At 36.1% G+C, this 21,024-nt stretch overlaps 1 protein-coding gene across 1 annotated transcript in view; it reads right to left on the bottom strand.

Annotated features, from left to right (window-relative positions):
* LOC129757067 (uncharacterized) overlaps nt 1-16,043 on the bottom strand; it is a 50,175-nt gene extending 34,132 nt beyond the window's left edge. Inside the window, exon 1 of the mRNA XM_055754182.1 lies at nt 15,382-16,043. The gene's annotated coding sequence lies outside the window, so the exon portion shown is untranslated. The remainder of the gene's footprint in view (nt 1-15,381) is intronic.
* Nucleotides 16,044-21,024: the final 4,981 nt, after the last annotated feature.

Here is a 21,024-nt window from a genome sequence, read left to right as displayed (position 1 = left end):
AATCTAAAAAAAATCGCATCGACCAGGAATCGAACTCGAGTCCTCGGAGTTACCTGTCCAACACCTTAGCACTATGCCAAATCGTCGGATGAAATTGGTCAAGCTGTAGCGCTATAATTGAGTAGTCTTCATAGAGTTGAATTCACTGCTAGATTCTACGGCAGAAAATGCTCATCGTGCTTCGATCAATGGTACTCTGTTCGCCTCGAATCAACAAGTTCAAGTAAAAACGGATTTTAAATTGATTTTGGCAAAAAATCACAACTTCGATGGAATTGTTTTTGTGCATAATTAATACTGTTGTTTGCATAGTTAATACTGTAGGAACTACAAAACTGTTTCTCATGAAAATTTATTCAGGGAAAATAATTAGGTACTTCGCCTCGGGTCCTCGCTATGCCCTAAACTTCCGTAGATCTATTTATCAATTTACAAAATAGTTTCCGGTGAAATCTTTTTTTTCTCAAACAGGATTTTGCAGACAAACAGCAACTTTAAATGAAAAATTTGAAAACATTCCATAGAAAAAACTAATTAACAAAACATCGATCAAGAAGAGCACAGTTACATGTCTATACAGCGAAATACTGCTAGGTTCACCTTTCGAGTAAATCTCGCGTGAGCTTTCATTACATCGTATCTTAAGAATTCACAGAAAACTGCCGCAAAAGTTATCCAAACAAGTTTAAAATTTGCATTTAACATACAGAATATGTTGTCCAGACTTCAAATATTCTCATTGGGAAGAAGTTGCGACTAGTTTCTGTCAGTTTTTGTATTATTTTGTAATAAAACTGATTGTTTACATTTTGTTTCATACGACGTAATGAAAGCTCACGCGAGAAATATAGATCAAGTATGATAATCTTCAAACTTTCTTGGAACTAAAAACCAGTGTCTGGAGAATGAAATAGATACATATACGATAAAATGATAAACGGCGCTGTTTTCTAGTTAAACAATTTTGCCACCCCATACACATGTCACGATACAGTAAACAAGCTATACAATTTCACCCAACGTAACCTGTACCGCGTGCTAGATTAGTCTATAGTTGTTTAATTTGATTAGTGCTTTAATTGTCTTTCAAACATGCAAGATATTAAATCACATTTTAATAATCTTGTTTTCGCTTCGAACGATCACTAAACACAGATTCTCGATAGACATTTGTATGGTCTGGTCACACTTTCGATTAAAGACACGTGTTGTTGCTAGTCTCAAATGCAACTATGATGCATTAAAAGGTAACGTTTTGGTCTAAATTTTTTCTCAAGATATTTACTTAAATGCCTCAACTGTTACGTATTTGGCAAAAACCTGACCTTATAATCTGGTTTATTAAATTGATTTATCATCAAATTGAATTATCGAATTGAAATAAAATGACACTAGATGGATGTTAACTATATACGCCAGATGAACTCCTGTTGGAGAATGTAATCTGAATGGACTCATCTTTTTCAATTTATTGTTCGTTCGACCATGAAGTAAATCTTGTTCCAAAATTAGTGTTCATAATTTATGACTCATAAATAATTTGTTATTCAAATTTATGTTTTCCCTATTTTAAGGGTTTTTTAAACTATTTTAAGACCACCCTAGCGGACCATTGTAGTTCTAAAATGTGCCTTATTTTTGGAGGCCCATCCTGATAACCTGATGAGCCCTCTGCTTTTCGCTGATTTTTTGAAATAAGCCAGATTTTTCATGATTTTTTTTAAATGATGGAAAATGGGTAAATGGCGAACAAAGGGCATAACTTTTTTGCCATTGGGGAAAAATCACCTAAATTTTGCACACTTTTTCATTGATGTGTATTGTGTACATGCTGTCCAACTCTAAGTCGTGATTTTCGATTCAACGAAAATAGAGGTGAACCAACGCGAGTCGAGAGAACAAATTCTTTGCAAACCCCTGAAATTCCCTGACCTGTCACGCCGACAGTTGGGAAAAATGTTGAACATTCACCATTCAACCGTTTCCAGAGTGTTGAAGCGGTTCTAGGAGTAGTTGACGTTGGACCACGGCAAAGGAGCTGGAAGAAAACCGGGACCGGAGAACAAAAAGACGGAGGGAAAGGTGAAGCGGATGATTAAAGCAAATCCCAACATCTCAAGTCGTGATTTGGCTAAAAAGATCGGCATGTCGCAGAGCTACGTCCAGAATGCAAAGAAGAGAGCTGGACAACATACATACAAGGTAAAGAATTTCCCAAACTGCGATGAGCGGCAACAATCGACGTCTAAAACTCGGGCACGGAAGCTCTACGAGAAGATGCTGACAAAATACGGCTGCTGCGTGATGGACGACGAAACGTATATTGAAGCCGATTTTAAGCAAAATCTGCATCTGTCGGATAACTACCGTCCTATAACACTTTTAGACTGCATGGCTGAACTGCTAGAGAAAATGATCAATAGACGACTTCTGTTTGTCCTTGAGTCCAGCAACCTTCTAGATCTGTGACAATTTGCTTTTCGTCCAGGCCTCAGCACAGATGATCACCTTTCCTATCTAGAACAAATTTTTGATGACGCCACCCAGAGAAATATGCACATAGAATGTCTTTCACTGGAGCTTTCAAAGGCATTCGACCGAGTCAACTGAAAATTGATCCTTCAAACCCTACTGAATTGAGGAATAGTAGAAAATCTAGGCAACTACGTCAAAAGTTATCTGCAGAACTGTCGCAGTAGAGTATTTGTCCATGGGAAGTACTCCACGCACAAGGTTATCAACAATAGTGTACCACAGGGCTCTGTGATCTCCCCCATACTGTTTCTAACTGTTATGCATACCGTCTTTAAGTGTGCTCCTCCCAATGTTATTATCTTGCTTTTTGCTGACGACATAGTAGTAACTGCCGAAGCTGCTTTAACCAGGCTTGCCCGTAAAAAAACTCCAACAAGCCTGTCGACTTAGTGGCCAAATGAGCACCCCACGCAGGTTTTTCCTTTTCTGTAGCTAAGTCGAAACTTCTCCACCTTGGTGCCAACAGAAGAAAACTCTCCAAACTAACCCTAAACAACAACAATATTGAAATAGTCCGTTCCACCCGCATCATCGGCGTGCACGTAGACGACAGATAAAAGTTTGTAGCCCACGCCCACTCAAAGTTATCAGCCATTTAAGTCCAGCCTTATCGAATCTCTAATGATAGAAAGTGGCCTACTACCTACTTTAACATATTGCCATTCAAGCTGTCACTACAAAAGATACTCGTTGGCTCTTCTACAACCGTTCACCTAGCGCACCATTTATCCTTAGATCCTAAAACATTTTCGGTGTCGCAATAATTTCATGTTCACCCTTTACATCAAAATGAGAAAAAAATCAAAACAAATGGAAATCGTTTACTAAAAAAAACAATCTCTTACAAGGGAGTTGAGGGTAAATATAACACAAAATGTTCTTCATTTTTTTATTTGCTTATATTTTCATCCGCAAGGATGAAAATCCTGAAAAAAGAAATACAACAATTGTGTTTTCATTCCCCGGCCAATGTATGACTTAAGTGAAATTTTGTTTAAGGCTGGAAGGTAAAACAAAAATTGTCTTTCTGTTTATCAACCACTTTATCGTCGCCCCTAATTTCAATGTGAAACATTTCTCCACAAGTCGCATTGTCATAAAAGGAAATTTGAAGCTTAAACAGTTGCTCACGTGGTGCCATTCATTGTATTCAAAAGTACAGTGATTTCATGAACGGTGGTATTTTTATATTGAAATTCCCCCTTATTGTAATTCTTCAGCCCAATGTCAAGAAAGAACATGTGAGTTACTCCTGTGTTGCCTGGGATTCCTCTGCATTTAAATTTTCAAATAATTAACATAAAAAAGCTTTTCAACTTAAGTTCTTCCTGCTAACGTTGTCTTATTTTGAATAACAAATGACAAAAATTTTCTATAATAATAATTTTAAAAAAAAGCTTTAACTGTCATATTTTTCAAAGTTTCGTTCAACCGAAAAAAATCGGAACGTCTATAATTTACCATTCATCATACTTTTCTATCGAATTCATCGATCGAAAAAATACATCTCGATACTACCGGTTCCTCTCAATTGTTTTTATTGTCTCAAGCTGGTTGGGCCAAAGAAACAAGTTTTTTTTTGTGTTTTTTCACCACAATGTTCTTTGCCGACCCATTTGTGGTGCCCCCTTTTGAAAAGGTAAGCTTGGGATCACACGATATCAATAGGTATAAATTTATGTATTGCCAGCTATCAAAAGAGTTCCAGGGTGAAATGAACAATTAACATTTCGCAAAGCATGTTATTTATGAAGGCGCCACCTCCCGCTGTACTTGGACTTCCTTCGGATGCTGTTAAAAGCTTGAACAGCATAATAGAGATAGCAACGATGCGTGTCGATTCCAGGTTTTGGAATGCATGCTTTGGGGCGATAAATAATGCAGTTGTTAGTTCAGAGGTATCGTAGTATATGATTGAGTAATTTATTTATTTACAAAAATGAAAAAAAGATTATTAATGTCCAACTTGATTGTAGTGACAAACTTTTGACCCATCCTGACCAATCGTGAAGAACAAGGTATGTACATTAGCCAAATGGGCCAAGTCGAATTTCGCAAATCGACCTACATTTTGTTGATTGACCTAAAAAACTGACCTGGGGAAAATATCAGATCAATCAACTTATTTAGAGGTGCCTCAAAGCGTTAAAAGTTTCGGTTTCTTTTCACCCTTAAAAATCGTCAAAGGGGGGACACATGAAATCGGAGAAGACGAAATTTTAATGTTGATGCCAAATGACTTAACAATGCATAAAACTTCGAAATCTGGTGTTATCTCAAAACAATTTTTTTTTGTTAAAAATAGGCTAGGTTTTCAAAATTCACCTTTTAGGGGGAAACAAAGGTGCTGGGCTTGTGATATAGCTCAGTTGCCTCCTGAGTCGATGTCCGCGAGTTCGAGCCCAAGAGTAAACATCGAACACAGTTGTACCGGATAAGTTTTTCAATAACTGTCCGCCAACTGCAACGTCGCAAATGCCATTAAAATGGTAAAACGACAATAATCTAAAAAGAGGGAACAAAGGAAATCCGGAAAATCGAAATTTTAATTATGATTCCAAATGACTTAGAAATGCATGAAACGTCAAGACCTCGAACAAAAATTTTAGGCCAAAAATCAACTTTCTGCTGTGTGGTGGCGGCTCATAGAATACTACCACTGGGATACTGGTCCACGTCGTAAAAGGCGACTTATCCAGTACTTCCCATATGCGTTAGTCATTCTTCAAATGCGACTATCACATTGGGAGGGGGGGAAACTTGGCTTGGAATTTTGAAGTTCTAAGCCAAGTTTTCTTCAGGGAGGATTCACCAATTGTGCTTATTGCTATTAATGCGCATGCACGAGTTGTATTCTCCTAAATTTTGTAAACACCCGCTTCAAGGTGGTTCTGTGCCTGCGGGCCCCAAAGTGGGGGTAGGAGGGTGTATAATAATCCTATCTTAAGCAGAACGTTGTTAAGGTCTGCACTATAGCCAGGCACTGGTGCAAAGGGCCGTATTTTTCCTGGCAACTAGTGGGATTCAGATTATACACACGATTTTAAAATTTTCATCCTGTATGGGATACCCCGCTTCATGCGTCGATATGAAGGTGTAGAGGTTCTTGTGTGTGATGGAAATATGTGTGGAATTCTTTGATAGAAATGCTTTCTATTAAGGTTGCACAGATAAATCTGCAGCACAAAAGAACCGCTACACTTAACTTATGTCGTTTAATCCTTAATGGAACTGCATCAATCGCCTTGGTCCAAGAACCCTATTTCCGAAATGGAACTTTTTACTTAGGGAATTTGCTCAAACCAAACTTTACTGTGTTCAGTGTAATTGGAATGACTAATGCCCGAATAATGCCTCGTGCATGTATATTGATAAACAATTCTTTAAATGCAACACTTATACCCAATCTAACAACAAGAGATATTTGCGTCGTTCAGGTTTCGCTGCCTGATAGAAAATACGTCTACTGTTCAGCATACTCACCATATGAACAATCATCCCCTACGGATGATTTAAAAAATGTCATTTCATTCTGTGAATCACAAAATATACCTCTTGTAATTGGCTGTGATGCCAATGCCCATCATTTTGTATGGGGTAGCTCAGATATCAATCTGAGAGGCTTAAATTTAATGGAATATTTAAGCAGCACTGATTTAGAAATTCTAAATGTAGGAAATAAACCAACTTTTGTTAGGTGTGACAGAGAAGAGGTGATTGACATCACACTTTGTTCTAGAACAATTTCTCAGGAAATTTCAAATTGGCATGTGCCTAACGAAGAATCGATTTCTGACCACAGGTTTATCTATTTTGAACACTCAGGTGAGTTTTTAGAAACAATTACATTCAGAAACCCAAGAACAACTAATTGGGACCTATATTTGGAGCATCTTGCTACTAAATTTCATGGATATACACCTGAAATTACTACTCCTTCTGAGTTGGATGAAGTGGTTGCAAAAACCACCGAAATTATTTTAAATTCTTATGAAGAAGCGTGTCCCTTACGAACGTTGAAATTCAACAAAAACAGTACACCATGGTGGAACTCAAATCTCAGTAAATTACGAAAAAACTGCAGACGCTCTTGGAACCGAAGGCGCACGGAAGGTTTTGATGCTTTCAAGTTGGCTCGCAGAGCTTACCGGAAAGCAACAAGAGCTGCCGAACGCTCAAGTTGGCGGAGCTACTGCACAAACATTTCAAGCTTGCACGAAGCAAGTAGGTTAAATAAAGTCTTAGCCAAATCAAAAGATTATCAGGTTTCATACCTTAAAACCCCTAGTGGTGATTACCCAGTGAACATTTTGGTCTGTATATTTCAGTTGTTTCTGAGATATACACACTGTTGTACAATCTGAAAAAGTTGTATAGAATATTCTATATGAGCCTGTACGTACCAAAGTGGAGGCAATATACGGACCAAATTTTGCTCATCTTGAAAATATAAAACTTTGTATTGCGTTTTCAACAATTTGATAGCAACTTTGCTTCGCATAAAATCTTAGGATTGTACAACTTACAACTTTTTATTGCCTGCCCTACAATTTGATTACAATTTCCTTTTGCAGGTAGCCTAAGGTTTGTACAACTTTCTTCGCCATTTAATACAATTTATTGTTACTGTATCCCAAAGCAATTATATTTTTCCTTTATGACGATTTTACTAAGAATCGCCGTGAACATTAATACAATAGAATTTAATGTTTACTGCGAAAAAAAATTGAACCATATGCAACTTTATGTGTCTCTTTTTCCTCAGTCTCGAACTCACAACGTTCCGATCCCTGTCCTTCGATACTTCCTCGGCGCCTTTTTATATTGATACAAACAAGCCAATTTGTTCATGTACAGTTGAGAGTTCCGTTTAAAAATCAGTTGATCGTATAAAGTACCACTGACTGCATCATTTCGGACTCCAAATCTATTTATAGATGCCGTTTTTTGATATACAACTTTCACCTATCTCATCGACGATTCTATTACAATCGATTAATTGTATTCAGCGCTGTGCGATCTTAGCTAGCTATTTACTGTACTGTTAAACAATTCGACAATCTGCAGATTGTTTAAATTCCATTATACGATGTTCTTACAATTACTGTACGACCTTTCATGGAAATAATATGTCATCATAGATCGCAAGCATGAAAGATTGCTTAATTGTACAGTGGGATATAATATTGAGCTTTACACAATTCTACTGGAATTCAAAACAACTTTTGTGATCTTTCTATACGATTATCAAAATATTATCGTGTATAATGAACTACACAAACCATAAACGATAAAATATAACTTGGTTTAGCTACAACATGATGTTTATACAATTCCAATCTAAACTGGATGCTTTTACAATCTACAATGAACATTACTTTACGATTTCTGTTTATCTAGAATCATTTATCACCGAACGGGGTTTTTTAAGTGTCGCCTGTATTTTTGCAAACGCCGACTGTATGTGCCAATTTTTTTTTCATTTTTAATTTTTTTTTCTTCTAAATTAAAACTGCCTTCATTTTTGCAACATAATTCGTCCAGGATTTCCAATTTTTGCAATTGTTGACATAAGATGATTACGATATTACTAAGCATGGGAATTGCATTATTAACAATTATTTACCGATAAAGTTTATCTCAATAAGCAACTTTGAATGACATGAATGAATAGATTGTTTAAATTCCATTATACGATTTTCCCTCAATTACTGTACGACCTTTCATGGAAATAATATGTCATCTTAGATCGCAAGCATGAAAGATTGCTTAGTTGTACAATGGGATTAAATATTGAGCTTTACACAATTCTACTGCGATTCAAAACAACTTTATTGATCTTTCTATACGATTAACAAAATGTTATCGTGTATTATGAACTATACAAACCATAAACGATAAAATATAACTTGGATTAGCTACAACATGACGTTTATACAATTCCAATCTAAACTGGATGCTTATACAATCTACAATGAACACTGCTTTACGATTTCTGGTTATCTGGGTATACATCAAACGACGAAGAAACATTAAGTTGTCTATTCAATACTCACTTTCCAGGATGTGGTGATCAACATTCATCGATAGAGCCTGAGTTCTTTTCTGGAAGTCTAGATTCCTTGCATTTTGCTGGGAAAATAGTTACTACAGAATCGATCAAATGGGCAATCGATGGTTTTGCTCAATACAAATCTCCTGGAAGTGACGGTTTATTTCCAGTTTTGCTTCAAAAAGGTTTCGATCATTTCAAACACATATTAAGAAAAATAATGATAAGCAGTTTTGCTCATGGATATATTCCTAAACTTTGGCGGCAGATAGCCGTGAAATTCATCCCTAAAGGGGGACGATCATCATACGACGAAGCCAAAAGCTTTCGTCCTATTAGTCTAAGTTCATTTCTATTAAAAGCACTTGAACGTTTAATTGATCATCATATCAGGCAAGAATGCCTTGTCCAACATCCGCTTAATGCGACACAACATGCATACCAAACAGGAAAATCAACATTAACTCTTCTGCACAACGTAGTACATAATATTGAAAATAGTTTTTCACAGAAAGAATCATGTCTAGGAGCATTTCTAGACATAGAAGGAGCATTTGATAATGTCTCGTTTACATCAATAATGGATGCGGCACTACTTCATGGAGTGCCTAGTGTTATAACTAACTGGATTAGCGCAATGCTAAGTAACAGGAATCTTCATTCGTCTTTAAGACAGGCTTCAATAACAAAAGTTAGCACACGTGGTTGCCCACAGGGAGGTGTACTATCACCTCTTTTGTGGAACCTAGTTGCAGACGGTTTGTTGAGAAAACTCAATGACCGTGGAATACCAACCTATGGATTCGCAGATGATTATCTTCTGCTGGTAAGAGGTTTGTGCATAAGCACATTATTTGATATAATGCAACAAGCTCTGCGCTCTGTTGAACGATGGTGTTCTCATGTAGAACTTTCAGTTAATCCTCTAAAAACTAATATTGTATTATTTACTAAAAAACGTATCACCCGCGGGGTGCGCCCTCTGCTGTTTTATGGTTCCGAAATCACCGTGTCTGATCAAGTTTAATTATTTGGGTGTCATTCTTGACTCCAAATTAAACTGGTCTGATCACATCGAATTCAGAATCAAAAAAGCATGCATGGCTTTCGGACAATGCCGACGTGCAATCGGGAAAAACTGGGGACTCAAACCCAAACATATTCACTGGATTTACTCCACAATAGTAAGACCAATTCTGGCCTATGGGTGTCTAGTGTGGTGGCAGAAAGGAGAAGTTGCAACAGTTCGGACTAAACTAAATCACCTTCAAAGAATGTGTGTTTTGGGGATGTCCGGATCGTTCACTACAACTCCTACTGCAGCACTAGAGGCTCTGTTTTCTATCAAACCCCTACACTTGTTCCTAAAACAGGAAGCCTTCTCATGTGCTTTTCGTCTACAGGCAGTTGGTCTCTGGCTGTCAGAAAATATCGAAAGATCATCGAGTCATACAAATGTGTGGCCTGAATTAGTTAGATTAAACAAGTTTAATCTAGCGCCAAACGATTTAACACTCTCGAGTAGTTTTCCCTACATGGGGTTTAAAGTCAAATTTCCTTCTCCTCAAGAATGGTTATCAGGTTTCGTAGAGGACCAAATGTCCTCTCATATTGTATTCTATACTGACGGTTCATTATCAAACGGCCGTGCAGGTGCAGGAATTTACTGTCATGAGTTGAACATAGAATATGCTCAACCTCTAGGAAAATATTGTACAGTCTTTCAGGCTGAGCTATATGCTATTATGTATGGAGTGCAAATTGCACTTCAAAAGAAGATTATGTTCAGAACAATTTATTTCTGAGATAGCCAAGCAGCTATCAAATCACTCAGTGCTTCCAGTTCTAGATCAAAACTGGTAATCGCATGCCGGAAAGCAATCGAAGAACTTGCTGAAGGCAATGGATTAAACCTTCTATGGGTACCCGGACATAAGGGAATTTTTGGAAACGAATGCGCCGACGAACTCGCTAGAGCTGGGTCGGAAAAGGAATTTTACGGACCAGAGCCGGCTGTCCCAATATCGCCATGTTGGTTCAGAAACCAAATTCAAACTTGGTCCTCTAACCAGCATGAACGATACTGGGAAGAGTTGGACACTTGTCGTCAAACTAAATTATTTTTAGAAAAACCATCTCCAATCATATCGAGTTACTTATTAACTTTAAATAAATCTCATTGCAGCATCTTGATCAGAGCACTCTCCGGTCATTGTAAACTCAACTATCACATGCACAACATTCAGCGTGCTGAATCTCCAGTATGTGGTAGTTGTGAATCAGATGTGGAAGATCCCTTCCATCTTATATGTAACTGTCCCTCATTTGCCAGACTACGTTTTCGTACTCTGGGATCTTACGCTTTAAGCGAATCTGAGTTTAAGAAATTAAACTTAAAAAACATTCTATCATTCCTTACCGAATGTAGAAAAGAGCTTTAATGCTAATAATCCCTAGTAGAAAGGCTTTATGCCATCTTAAATAGATTGAATTTATTTCTTCCTTTTATAGGTTTTTCAGGTTTCTCAGGTAAATGATGAAATCTTGGATAAAAAAAGGCTAGGCACAATTTTCCCGTATGTTTGGATAACGTGCCGCTATTAAGCCTACCCCCATTCTGATACCTGATACCTGACATGTACCGGATAAGTTTTTCAATAACTGTCCGCCAACTGCAACGTCGCAAATGCCATGAAAATGGTAAAACGACAATAATCTAAAAAGAGGGAACAAAGGAAATCCGGAAAATCGAAATTTTAATTATGATTCCAAATGACTTAGAAATGCATGAAACGTCAAGACCTCGAACAAAAATTTTAGGCCAAAAATCAACTTTCTGGAATTGTTTTTTCGACCATTTTTAGGAAAACCGGCCGTTTTTTGGAAAATCAACCAAGTCCCAGAAAGTCAAGATAAAGTCTGTTTCACATAGAATCTGGTCGCATCTTTTCATTTACTACAGCGCCCCTAGTTGTCACATCACGAATCTATTGACAGTGTTTTGATAAGGATGGTTTGTTTACTAAGTGGTGAAAATTTCATCAAGATTGAAGCAGTCAGTCAAAAGTTATCGACGATGGAACGCGAAAGGCGAGAGAAAATTCTGCACACTCACGTAGAGAAACTGACGTGGTCGACTGTAAATTCGGTGCTGCAACGTTACCAGGAGACCCTTACGGTGGATCAAGCATAACAAACCAGGCGTAAAAGTGGAACATATGACCGGAAGCTTTGAGCAAAGGTATTTCGATCAGTTCACAATAATCCTGGAATCTCCTTGCGTGATTTGGCGAAAAAGTTCAAGACGACACAGTACAGCTCGACGAATTTGTTTGGGAGAAGGCTTGCGGTCGTATCATGCAAGTAAACACCCCAACAGGACGCTGAAACAAAACCTGGGGTGAAATTATGAATCCTATTCGATTCGAGTTACCCGTTTCGAGTTGAACTCGAATCGAATTAGAATCAGTATTACGAATCTCGTTCGAGTTCTGAATTTTAACGTACTAGATTTCGAGTAAATCGGGTAGTATATCATCTCGAAACATTCCATTCGAATCGAGATCGGTAATGCCAAAGTTGGTCGAATCGAACGAAACTCGATTGTTTCGAGTTCCATAATCCCGCCCCTGGTTGCCAAAACCAGGGCAAGGAAGTTGTACGAGAAAGTGTTGACCAAGTACAACGGATGCATTTTGAATCTGTAGTTGTGGGAAGAAGACTAAGATTTTCATCACTGGGGAAACAATGAATGGAAATGTTTACAAAGAAGAATGTCTCCAGAAAAGGGTTTTGCCATTCATTCGGTTCCACAAAGGTCCGGTAAAGTTCTGGCCGGACCTGGCAAGCTGTCACTACAGCCGGGATGTCGTTAAGTGGAGAACAAGATCGATTTTGTTGAAAAAAGTATCAATCCACCAAACTGTCCGGATTTTCGACGGCAATTTTTCAAAAAACTACTTAAAAAACGTTTTTAATTTGATTAAAGCATTTTTTTCATATTTTCTTCAAATAATACAAATATTAATTCCCCCCTCCTTCAATTTTTCCGAATAACTCGAAGGGAGGAATAAATAAAGTTTGAAGTTTTTTATGGGAATTTAAATTTATTAATAGAAAATTCAAACAATTTTACGAACCAAACTCAAAGTTTGAAAGACTAGAAGTTTATCGCCTTTTGCATTCTTTATTTTTTCAAATTTTTGATAAAAAAAAAATGATGATTATTCGATTTCTTGCATTTGAAATTTCATGCAACTTTATTGCATGCAAGCTTTTGTCCAAATTATTCTAGTTTATCATATTTTGCATTATTTTAAATTAAATTTTGAATCAAATTGACACTCCTGACCAGAGATGCCAATGTGCCTGATATTTCAGGATTTGACTGATTTTTTAAAGGCTCAGCCTGACAACCTGATAAGCCATTGAATTTACCAGATTTTTGAGAATGTGATTAAAAATGGGTAAAAACTGGATTGGAGCAATGGTATCTTGCTAAAGTAAAAAAATGAAAATGTTGCTGAATGAAAGCAATCGAAAGATTCCCTTTAATTCGTATTTAAATGGGGAGTAGGGTCTAACATTTCAAAAAATCGATTTTTTTATTTTCTTTTATTTTCTTATTGTAAAACATTTCAAGAGTGTGTAAAATTTTCAAGTCAATCGAAGCAAAACTGTAGAAATTATAGGCCTTTATCTTCTCTTATCTAATACTGCAAGAGAGAGAGAGCAGAAACTTTAAACGCGTTTTTCTCGAAAGCACATTTTTAAAGTCAGTGGACATCGTCATTTGAAAACTACTTGTCCGATTCTTTTCAAATTTGGAACATATTTTCTACATATAAAATACCAAATCCCAATGATTTTCTTTTTTTTACTTTGGGGAGATTTTACATATAAAAAATGACGGATTTTTTCGTGAAAAATCGTAGTTTTTACTTCAAACAGCCACAAAAATTCAAAAAAAAAAATTTTAAGTTAAATAAAATCGTTGGGGTCCAGAAAAACATCTATTAATAATATTTTACTCTGATTTTTTGACTTCAGATGATTCTGTGCTGAGATACAGTGTCCACCGCAAATCCTGTTTTCTAAAAGACATCCTCGAAAATGATCCGTCACCGGCTCTTTTTTCAATATTTTTCTACGAAAAAAATACAAAATGTTCTTTTAACAATGCTTTGTATAATGCAAAAAATTTAAATACATTTGTTTGAACGATAGCTCTAAAAAAAATTCGTGAAAATGGTGTTTTTTTTACCCGTTAGACCCTACTCCCCCCTTAAAAAAAGGAATTAAGGGAATCTTTCGATTGCTTTTGTTTGATTCAGTAGTATTATTCAAGCAAGTAGACTCAAAACACATATAGGTAAGAGTGAAATGTGGAGCGATGACCAAATAAAAAGGTCATCACCTTGAGCGAAATTTCCGTTATTTTAACGTAGCCTGATTTGGCCTGATTTTTATTTAATCTGATCCCTGATTTTTGAAAAAAATATGTAGGCAACCCTGCTCTTAAACTTAAACCAATATATCTTGTTTCCCAACCTATTTTTACAAAGTTTATAGTCTTGGAAGCCTTGTAATGTAACTAAAATATGTTTCTCAAACATTACAAACAGTTTTCCGTAATTCAAAGTCTAAAAAAGAATCCGAATAAACATGCTTCTGAAAAGACTGTAGATCAGCTACGGAATGCTAAAAAAAAAATTCAAGAAAGTTGAAGTTAGAAGCTATACATTACATTGCACATAAGTATATAGTTTTTGAATTTTTTTAAGGCCATGACCACAAAAAATGTGAAAAAGTGGTGTATCCGTGCTTTTCAATCAATAAACCGTCAAAATTATTTAAGTCACATCAGACAATTTTTAAAAAGAGAATTGAAAAGTTGACATAATTTGGCACATTTTGGTCATTTTAGATTGTCAAAATACGAAACACAGGATTTTTGACGAATTTTCAAAGGTAGCTGTTTTCCGAACTGTCAATATGCAATCTCTCAGATTTTTTTGCGCTTAAATTCAACTTTACGCTGGATTTTTTGTACGTTAACTCAAGAATTTCGCAATCAATTTATATTCAAAATGTTTTTCAAAATTTATCTGGTGTGACTTGCACAATTTGGACGGTTCAAAGTACGGTTTTTACACCACTTTTTTATATTTTTGTGGTCATGATCTTAAAAATAAAAAAAAAATATACACTTATGTGCAACGCAAGCTTCTTGGACATTAAGTGAATTTTTTGAGCATTTCGTAGCTGATCCACAGTCTTTCTCCGAAGCATTATTTTTCGGATTTTTTTTAAGACTTTGAATAACGAAATAACAGAAGTGTTGTAGCTGGATATTGTCTGAAAAACATATTTGAGTTACATTACATCACGTGGTTCCCAAAACTATAAATTTTGTAAAAATCAGTTAAGGCTTTAAGCGAGGAGTGTCAAATTTACACTCAAGGTCTGATAAGGGAGTTTTTTTTCCTGGTCTTTCAGATTTCGTCCATAAAAAAAAGTAATGATGCAAAATTAAAAATTTCGAGATTTCATTGAGGGTCTCTGAAGAAGTTTTTTTTTTATTTGGATGCACCCGAAAAAAGTTCCAAGCCGCCAAACTTCCAATAGTTTCATATTGACACTCAAGAGCGGATTGGGGTTACGTGCGAAAAACCCGGTGGGTAAGAAAGGGTTATGACACTTTTGTGGTCCATTGTCCATTCAAAATAGCAAATTTCCCCAAAAAGATCTACCTGAGCTTGCCCTTGTCCATTTGATTGCATTTCGAAACATACCTCGCTAACATGGGGAATATAACGTGACCGTGTCGTGGGTGGAATCTCCTTATTTTTATCACCAACTTATCACTCCATAGAGAACCACCAATCTACAGTAATATCACTAGACACATTTTACAATTCGTAAACTTCGGCGGCAGAAAGATGATAAGAGATATGAAGGAACAGAAGGTGGATGCTGTTCCACGTTGTCGAAAAGCGTCTGCGTGTTTTCTTCTTATTTACTTTCTTCCAGAGCACGATTCCGGGGGCGTAAGTCTTCCTCCCAGTTTGAATTTTCAGTAACTATTGATGCTATCGCAAACAATCGGTTGACACTTTATAAAAAAAAACCAATAGAGCAAAAACACTTGAGCTGGTTAAACACTCGGTAGCGCGAAGCATGTAACTTTTTTCCGACCACTTATTGGGAAAAAACCGTGTCTTAAGTACACCTTGTATTCCACAATTTGTAATTATTTGAATAACTTGGAAAGAAAAACCGACGATCTCACTTTTAGAGCAACACGCTTGAAGCTTCGATTTGAACGAGATGAACTATCCTTGCGCGCGCGCATTCCAGAAGCGCTGGAGAATTTCGCGCGCGTTTCCAAAGCCTGCGAGGAAGCAACTGATGAAGGCTCTGCTCTGACCGGGTCGGCTCGGCTTGGCTTAACTTGGCCAGACCACACCGGTGGACTTGTGATTGTGATGATCGACTGGTTGTCTGACTTAACTGCTAGGTGCCCTATCTAAACACCTGACCGTGCGGCGTCGCGCCGCAGCCAGCGTCGATGAGTGGAAATACAAAATCTTTCGACGCATCTGAAGTGGGTATTTTTCTGTTCCCCAATGTGCCATGCCATGTGTGGTGGCAGCGTCTCGTCATCGTTTTGCGTCATCATATCTTGAGCTGTTGCGACGCTGACTACCTACAAACGCACCTAGACGTCGGCTGAGGCGCCTATGGAATAGTTCGTTGCCCATGCGTGAATACGCCTGAAACGCGATCATTCAAACTCTGATATCGAAACCGTTTACCCTCAAAGTCACAGTATTTTTTACCTTAACAGTTTTCTTTAAATAATAAAGTTTTCATTTTTTTAAATAATAAAAACGTGTATTTCAGGTCTTAAAATTATGAAGTTTTCTGTGTCTAGGGTATCCAATTACATTTAGTTTTGATTATTGTTAGTAAGGGAAAGGGGGCCGTAATAGTCGCGGCGACTCAACATGGTTAAACCAGCTCGACCAGGAATCGAACCTCTCCGACACCTAACCAATAGACTAAACCGTCAGATGTAAACTATAGTCAAGCTGTGGGTTTATAATTCAGTTGACTTCATCGAGTTCAATTCGCTGCTAGATTCTACGGCAGAAAATGCTCATCGTGCCCCGATCAATGTTTCTCTATACTCCCCGAGTCAACAAGTTAAAGTAAAAATGCGTTTTAAAAATGATTATTTATAGTGAAAAATCAAAAATTTAATGATGGATATAACTGTATAGATGATAAAGAGATTTCTTTTTAGCTGAAAAGTTAATACTATAGGAACTACAAAACTGTTCCTCATGAAAATTCATTTGAAAAAATTCGTACTTTTGTGGAAAAGAGGTGTGCTTACTATGCCCCGGGTGCTCGTAATGCCCTTATCTTCCCTACGTTATTCAAAATCGAAGAAAACATAACCAAAAGTATGCTTGAAAAAATGGCAGTAAATCATCTATCAAATGCTTTAGACTTTAGGGGCCGTTCACTAATTACGTAAGCACATAGGGGGGTAGGGGGGGTTTCACATTTGCTTACGATCTCTTACCAAAGGGATAGGGGGGGTTTCCAAAAATCTTACATAAGAAATGTTACATTGATAATTCGTCACAGCCATCCGAAAACATATTACTCGGTTTTTTTTCTCACTTCCTATTTATTGGTTATTTGTGACGTTATGTTATTCGCCTTTTAATGTCTATTAATTTATGAAAAAATTGCTGGTTCTATAAAACTTATAGAGATCCAATTCAAACCCTCATGCCACCAAAACACTAAATCACATTAATAAAACAGATCGTCACTTTTTCTAGTATTCAATACGGTACTAGCATACACGGTAACCCGCTCTTCTTGTAAAACGAGGATACCCAGATGCCCCTGCCCTTGTTGTTAAAATATGAAATCAGTACAATGTCTTTAAATGAAATAATATAACAAATATAATACAGTATAATTTAATAAAATATAATAAAAAGTAATATAATAAAACATAGATAAAAAATATAATTTAATATAAAAGAATAAAATAATTGACATCATCAATTAGGTATGTATTCTTTTGCAAACCTGTGAATGTAGAAAAACCATAAAAATTCAAAAATATCAGAAACAAAATTTACTGAATTGAATATCTGGTACTTTATCAGAGAAAACAGAAGCGATCTACTTATCTGAGTATAACAGCTTTACTTCCTGGTTGAATGTCATGCAACTCTTTCCTGAACGAATATTCTGTACCTGGTTTAGTCTGGATGGCGTAGCCCCGTTGTTTCAACCATTCACAAAACTATTCAAAAAGCTAAATTTGCGCCTTATTGCCGGTTGAATTATACTCTCCCAGGTTTTAAAACTTAAAAAATTTCCCGCGGACGTAGTCTCCAAAATTCACTAAAAAATAAACAAACGGAAAAAAAACGCGACGACGGAAAAATCCAATATTTTTGACATTACTGGCACAACAAAATTCCATTTGGCTTTAAACTTCTTTTCAAATTCGTTAAATGAGAAATAGTAAACAAATAGAAAACTTCTATAACTTTTATCGCAGAACTCAAAATGTTAATGAAAGTTGATGATCGATTCAAATCTTTTATTTCAAAATGTTATGTTTTTGTTTTCAAGATTTGTCAAAAAAGTGTAAATAATTTTAACCTATTTTGAAAAGTTATTTCAATAACAAAAGCTGATAGAAAAATTGCATATTCAGATTCAGGGCACTAAAATAAGTCCAAATTACGTTTTAAATTCATTGCACCCCGGAAAAATGTAATTTTTTCGGCCTTGTGTAATTTATCAAAACCTGCTCAAATGTGATGCTGAGAAAAACGAGAAAAATGGTCAAACCCCTAAATCCTCCCCCCCCCCCCCCCCCCCCTTTCGCACGGCCTTGCTTCTCATACTTGAATTTACATTGAACAAATTTTTTTTTCAATATTTCGCGACGTCTTTCAAGATGATGCGTTGTTACGTTTTTGTTGTGATAAGAATGACGGGAGTTATTTGGGAAACAATTAAAAAAACATTGTTCTTTGACCCATTGTTACTCCGCACGATTGCGTTTCATAACGGTTTTCTACGTTCAATTATATGCATATGGAGTATAATAATACAACATTTTCGCAATAAAACTATATTCAAAACAAAGAAAAAAACATACCAGTTCTAGTGAAGAAATTACAAACAGCATTCGGGTATCATATTCAAAATTTAAATCAAGAATGCCGAATATAAAATCAGACTCGGAATAAAACTCTAGAAATAAAATTGAAATTTCAGAGTTTCTGAATCTAGGTTCAAAATTAAGCAGATTCCGAATTAAGATTTAACATTTTAAAGCAACAATCAGAAACACTTTTGGAATTTAAAAACCCCTAATTTTAAACGAAATTTTAGATAGAGAGCTCAGAATTAGAATAAAGGAATATTTTCATTATGATAGTTATTTGTTATTTACACATAGTCAGCCCATCGGTAATCAATCATATGTTTTAACCGTTATAAAACTTACCTTTGTCACTACTTGAGATTTGGGAAAACTAAATTTACACTGATTACATTACGAATATTAGAAACAAACACATATTTCATCAAATTCGTTTCCATACTATTAAAAAATGAAAACGCTAAATATTTATGACAAAGATCTTCGTTCCGAACAAAAACAAATCTCTGCCATAAAAACGAAATACTCTCACAAACACATTTCGCTAACCATAAGAATCGGCTGACAGTTTAGTAGCATGATGTCATTGAATCGAAAAACAACGACATGTGAAGAAAATATAGGAACACTATTTGCAATATTTTGCTTATGCCTTTGACCAATAGAGATTGTTGGCTCTCAAGTCAAGTCAAGCGTTTGCTGACGAATTTTTCTCTTTCAATGGACACAAGTGTCTAGATATTAATCGAATAACCCATATTTGAGAATTGAAGGACCGAAAGATTCGATTGACTGAATCACTTTTCTTCAAATAATACATATGTACCTACTTCATAAGTTTATTTTAAAATAATTAAGTTAAATCAGAGTATTTTTCTAAGGATCTGAAAAAAAATTAAGGTTCCATTCAAGTTTAAAAACTAACGGTATTAAAAATTCAGAATGTAAAATAAAACTTCAAAGAAATCAAAATTGTAAGTTTAAAGTAATTTTTTTTTTGTTTCGATTATACTGCCGTTCTAAGCAATGTCCCATGTGACTTTTGGATCATTTTCACTTTTTTGCTGAAAACGGTCTCTTTTAGTGTTAACTTTCGAATAAAAACACAAACAAGTATACTTTGTTCTGAACTTATACGAAATTTTCATCAAGGTGGTTGTCTCTATGTTGATAGATCTACGCAACAATGTCACACTAGAGAAAATTCTATGAAAAATGCAAATTTTATCAAAAAATTGTCTTAAGATGAGTTCAGACTGTTGAATTTAATGTTATTCACTGAAAAGAACACCAAAATAGAGGGCAGAGGAGGAGCGAGAAGCCTTGAGTGTTTTATTCAGAGAAAATTTTCACTAAACACTTTTCGGGGCGCTACTTACAGGAACCATACTCAACTATACATTTTTATAAACAAATAGGAACGTATTTCTTAAATTACGGTTTAGCATGAGTTTTTGGGAAAAAATAAACTACACAAGCTTTTAAAATGATAGAAAAATTGTAGCCGTGTGACAGTTTTTCGTAGAACTAGCATCGGCATGCGTTCTGATTCTTCGCAAAAGTGTCACACGGAGCATTTTTTGCTCTAATTTGCTGTTTTTTTTTGTAGGAAATGTAAGTTTTTTGGCAGAAAACATTGTCAAATGATTAACTTGAACTGTTGACTACGAAAAATCTGTCGGTGAATTTTTAGTTTGAGAGATAAATTGGAAATATCAGCTATATTTCAATCGCATTTTTCTCGTTTGCACGTTTTTCCACATGGGACAATCTTGCTTAGAACGGCAGTATAATCGTTTTACCATCTTTGTGGCATTCGCGACTTTATCAACGTTGCAGTTGGCGGACAGTTATTGAAGAACTTATCCAGTACAACTGTGTTCGATGTTTACTCTCGGGCTCGAACTCACGGACATCGGCTCAGGAAGCAACTGACTTGCCAACTAAGCTATATCACAAGACCACGAAAAGTAAATTGAATTTTAATTTGAAATTCCTTATTAGGTAGGTGTTCTGCCGGCAGTGATAAGTCATCACAATCAACAAGATTTCCCTAAAATTTGATTCAAGTTTTTCCATCGTATTCTGCTCGGGAGACATCCCTAAGCGAGGATGTTTCAATCCAGACTGCCATTACTGTTTCCACCTTATCCTTATTTTCCTCAAAGGGGCGGAGCCTCAGTTGTCCTCCATCTTTTTTGGTCCTTGCGCAGTTCGACTTTATCAA

This window comes from Uranotaenia lowii, chromosome 3 (assembly GCF_029784155.1).
Source record: "Uranotaenia lowii strain MFRU-FL chromosome 3, ASM2978415v1, whole genome shotgun sequence".
In the NCBI taxonomy this organism is placed as follows: domain Eukaryota; kingdom Metazoa; phylum Arthropoda; class Insecta; order Diptera; family Culicidae; genus Uranotaenia; species Uranotaenia lowii.
This window is presented reverse-complemented; position numbering and strand designations above follow the sequence as displayed.